General features: G+C 36.7%; 1 pseudogene; it reads left to right on the forward strand.

Annotated features, from left to right (window-relative positions):
- Window positions 1–614: 614 nt before the first annotated feature.
- LOC118609642 lies at window positions 615–733 on the forward strand (annotated as a pseudogene).
- Window positions 734–5,480: the final 4,747 nt, after the last annotated feature.

A 5,480-nucleotide genomic window follows, 5' to 3' on the forward strand; every position in this document is an offset into this window, starting at 1 on the left:
AGAACTTCAGTAAATGTGAAAATATACTAGAATGTTAATGCCAACATTCTTAGCCAGGGGTCTATCATGGGCCACAGTGAGTCCTTAAGTCTCCTATGACTATGTACAAAGTGTGCATTTGTGATTATATGTGACTTTCTGAGGAGAGGAGTGCTAATTTTCATTAACGTTTTAAAAGGGACAGTTGTACCATAAAAGGTTTAGAGGATTCTGCTCTTAAGTATTTTATACTTGATAATATTTGTTTAAGTGAAAGAACAGACTTTAAAATCTTGGAAAAAGTCTTCAACACAAGTAAATTATTCTTAACTTATGTACAAAGTGTTGTGTGTGTCTGTGTGTGTTAGTGGTATGAAATCATTATCTTATGTGTGTGTGCAATTCAGTTGTGTACAATGGGTGTGATTACTTGCTGTAGGTACTATTAAGTGTTATTATGTAACTGATCAATCATATCTGAAATAACTCAGACATAAGAAAATCTGTTTTGTCACTTCTAGGAGCAATTTAAATAAAAAACAGAATTATTCTTAGCTGGACACCTTACTTGTAATCATTGTCTGTATTTGCTGTTTCAGAAATTTATTCCTTCCAGTTTAAAAATAAAAATTTCTGTCTATGGCCATGCTACCCTGAACAAGCCTGATCCCATCTGATCTGGGAAGCAAAGCAGGGTCGGGCCTGGTTAGTACTTGGGTAGGAGACCACCTAGGAAGACCAGGTGCTGTAAGCGTGAAAAATTAAAAATAAACAAAATAAGGGATTGTAAGAGGACAAGGTCCTTGCAATCTGTGAGGTCAACCAAGGGTTGCCTCACTTAAAAAATAAAATAAAATAAAATAAAATAAAAATTTCTTTCACTAGTAGTCATGCTAAGTTGATGTTATTGGATTGAGTGCCTATTAGAGACAAAATGGTGACCACTTTACATGTAATAATTTTTATGCTAGAAGAGTCCTAAAGACAAATAAGTCAGGTCAGGCTAGGTTATGCTGTGTTAACAAATAACCACTAGTACTTAGTGGCTTAAAAAAACAACAACGTTTTTCTCCTTTCTTCTGCTCATTCTACAAGTCCATTCTGAGTCATCAGGGCCTCCGTTCCACATCATTTCCACTCAGGGATGCAGGTTAATGGGGGCTTCTGGAACCACCTGGAAGGTTGCTCATAAGTATGGCAATAGAAAGAAAGCCAGCGAATCACACACTAACTCTTAAAGTTTTTTGCCTCAAAGTGACACATGTCACATATGCTCAAATCTGTTGTCATGTTAGTGACATGGCCATTGCCTAATTTTGGGAGAATAGGAAGTACGATCAACCCTCCCATGTGTCCAGAGGGGAGCAAACTGGAATACTTCTGAGCAGCAGAGAGACTGCCATGGTAGAGAAGTATTATTTTGTTTATGTTATCAATAGGATAACTAAGGATCAGAGTTTGAGTAACACAACTAAGATCAATAATTGAAATTTAGGCAACATGCTGCATAATGATGACAGCTGTTACTATTGAGAAATAATCACTGAAAATATGAAAACACTATCAGATAGCGCTGATTTAATGATTTTGACTTAAGAAGTCATTAAATTGTTCAGATTTCTAGAGTAGTAATTAATTTATCAGTGCTGGAGCCTAGTGTAAAGTGTCTAAGGACATTTGAAAGATGATTTTTTTTTTCCTTCTCAGTTTCTCCCTCCATCAGCTAGCTCTGCAGCCTTGAGCTGGTACCTAACTTAGCCAAGTCTCGATTTTCTTCTCTCAGGTGAGGTTGTTGGGTTTGCAGAGCTCCATTTCTGTGCTGATAACCCACGTACTAAGTTGAGTGTTTGGCTACTAATCACCTCTGATTTCTAATTGTCCTTTTTCTGTTTTGATAGGCGAATCAGATATTCAGCCAGTAGATTAGTAATTTCAGTTTATTTGCAATTCTAATGTCACTCCTTAGAACTCCAGGTTTTATAGCTTTTTAAAAATCTCAAATAACCTAAAGTATTCTCAAAAGTTTTTCCACTCTTCAAAATAATCCTCTTTATGATGATTTTTATAGATTCAATCTAAAACTAAGTTGCGCTTGAAAGTATTTAAAGTCATCATTGAAAAATTGTATTTAACCAAGAACTCCTAAATATCTTATTATGTGAAAGTATCATATTGGGTGTTGTAGGGTTATGCAGATATATGGATGACTTTCTACTTGTAAGAGCCTTAATTTCTAGAGGAACTAAAAATACCCCAAACATTGTAGAGCTATTGATTACTTAGGAAAATAAAACATTGCCAAAACACAGAGCCTTTTGACCAAAAGTTTATAGTTTTACTATAGAATGAAAGTAAATATGAAATACACGTAGCTGTATCTTCAGTTTTCACAGAAAATATTTTTAAGGCATAGTTTAAACAGATATCTTACAGAAGTAAATAAACTAGAGATAACACATTAGAGAAAATACTGCTGTGCACTTGGATTATTTTAAGCAAAAATCCAAGAAGAGCCTCAGGCAGAATTAATTTGTCGTTTCTACATTTCTTTGTACCAAGAGTCACTATTAACTCACTACTGTCTACTAGGTGGAATAAATGGTGAGTCTCTTCTGTCATTCCATTTTTCTGCACTACAATGTCCACAGAGGAGCCTCAGCCTTGCCCTCTTCAGTTGGCAAGGGGTCAAGTAATTGAAAGTCTTGCAGAGCCTACTGGAAAGTCCTGATGCATTGCTGATGAATTTTAGATTAGAGGCCAGAGCCTCATCAACAATGGTACACAGCAAAGGGGAAGCAATGTGTGTCCCAGAGAAATGCAACGTGAGAGGGCACTGCATTGGACAGGCTGTCTTTAAAAAGTGGCAGTCCTGGATGTGGAAGTTTTTGAAAGTTGACTGGAATTCTTATTTTTAAGAAAATATTTGAAGGTATTTGAGCAATTTTTTTTTCATTTTGCAGTTTTAAATGGTCATTGCAAAGAAATCATATAATAATAAAATGACCTATCCAGGCAAATGCATTAAAATAAAAATTAGGCTAAATGAGGTAAAGAAGTAAAAGTACTTTGTAGACTTTTAAATACTACATAGCAGTGTATTATTTTATTGTGATTTGATTTACAGTTTTGATTTCCTATGTCTTTAGAAGAAATATCATTTAGCCAGAAGCAAAATTAATCTTTTTCAATATATATAAAGGGCTATTCAATTTCCTCATATCCACTCAAACAAGAAAATGTATTGTTCGAGCAAGGAATATTTTTCCAGAACTGGCTCATAGAGTAATTTATCATTATTGTGATGAGTACCCTCAGGTTTTGTACATATCTTGTCTTCCTATTTCTACTGCTTTGTCTTTGTTGAGAACCCTAATATTCACTGAGCGATTTCACATTTGTGGTTTAGCTATCTGAGCTTTATGATAGATAAGGCAAGTGGTATTATCCCCATTTTATAGATGAGTAAATCAAGTCTTAAAGAAGCTAAACAATCACCAAAATCACACAGATACTATCTTGGGGGTAGGCAGGTCAGACCCCAATATTCTAACTTCACAGGTAGCACAGTCTCTAGTGAATGATGGCCAGACTATAAGCCTCACGAGGGCTCTTCCTTATTTCTCTTCCTTATTTCCATGACTTAGCATTGTAATTACTGAGAGAATGCATTGCATAAATGTTCACTGATAAATTGATTATGCTCAGATTGTCATTTCCTTAATATTATAAAATTAAATGTTTTGGGGAGGGAAGAAGCATCATCATTAAGAAAGTGCTTATCTTTAGGGAAACACAACTTCTCTGAAAAGGTGCTAGCACTTCATAGTTTTTTATTCCATCAAATATTTTATCATCAAGTTATTCAGTTGAAAGAGGTCTATTATACTCAAAAGTCCAGGAAATAAGAAATAAAGTATCTTATCTGTCAATGAAACATAACGAAATTGAACATGAGGTTCAGTTAACATTTGCCACTTAAAAACATTTCTGAAAAAAATCAACAATTATCTTTAAAAATGGAAAACAGTTTGATTTTAAGAAAAAATAAATAAATATCTGTTAAGAATTTGGAGTCGTTCTTTGTGTTTGACCTACTATTTTCTAGCCCTCCCTCGAGGCTGCCTTACTGCCTTAGCTGCAGCATTTGATCACTTACAAATCATGGCACATATTGTGTAACCTGTGTGCTAAGTTGGAATTGAGACTAGGTGTGGCCGGGATAGGCTCAGCCTATTTCCCCAGAAGGCAAAGAACAGGAAGGTAGAAGAACCTCAGCCACTGAGAATATGAGAAACTGGACCTCACAGGAAACTGCTTCCTAAATCTGGAAAGTAAAATGAGGTTTTTATCAGAGAGGTCAACAGTCAAGTGTGTTTTGGGAAACTAGAACACAAATCAAGGAAAGATGGCTTTTCTTCTAACTTGAGTTCACTCACCGTAGAAACACCGAAGTCCTACAGAGGCTTTTTTTCAATGTCCCTGAGTGAGAAATGAATGGTCTGAGGAGCTAAGAGGCAGTGGTGGAAGAATTAGATGAAGGTACATGAAGCCAACAGTCCCAGGACTATTAATATGGCTGAAAGTAGAGGGCACTGCCCATTTTTGCTTGGGGACCCTGCGTCTATCAGAATAAAGCTGACCATTTGGTAGTTGAGGTAGAGGGTGAGGGCCTGAATTTAGCTCTGTCAGCTTTCATGCTGGTATCCAGGAAGCCCATTGTTTTGAAATTGTGGAAAATAGAAGGTGCTGTCTGGAGAGCTTGCTGGGGACATTGCTGTGGTCATTGCACATGGGCCAGCCAGACCAAGGATCGAATACACCAAGGACAGAATGTGATTCTCAGGCAGACTTGAGTCTCTCAACAGGGCAAACAAGCCTAGGGGTATCTGAGGTAATAGGTGCTCCACCTGGTTCTGACACAGTCCAGAAAGAACCAACTGGGGACTCACCAGCTGCAGACGTCTCCAGCACAGGGCAGGCCAAATCATATATGGCACCCAGGACATTTTTGCCCCAGTGGCTAGTGACAATCTGGAGAAGAACATGCACGGCACCTTCCCTGGTGGCCACAGAAAAGCTGCCATTGTTGGGAATGGTGGAAGGGTGACACTTTAAAGAACTGACCTTCTACATGGAAGGGACTATTGTAAATTAAGAGGAGATGGAACTGAAAGCAAGTGAGATACCATTAATTGGAAAATTTGTTTCTCTGTCCCTCATTGGAGAGGAAGGGTACAAGGAAGATGAGAATCTATTAGAGAAAAATACAAAAACCTCATTTACTTTGTACATTTAAGTATGTTACATACATTTGCATCAAACTGCATGTGTACTCTTGAAACTAGAAAGTTAGGTGAAGATTTTGTGTGAAACTATAAAAATATTCACCTTGACCCTACAAGGCCTCAGAAAATTATTAATCTAATTTATAGATTATATAAATGATGAAAAGACAATTGGAGTTTGGAAATTCATTTACTTTTCTAAGCTTTCTAAAGAAA

This window comes from Rousettus aegyptiacus, unplaced genomic scaffold (genome assembly GCF_014176215.1).
Source record: "Rousettus aegyptiacus isolate mRouAeg1 unplaced genomic scaffold, mRouAeg1.p scaffold_m13_p_11, whole genome shotgun sequence".
Lineage (NCBI taxonomy): Eukaryota > Metazoa > Chordata > Mammalia > Chiroptera > Pteropodidae > Rousettus > Rousettus aegyptiacus.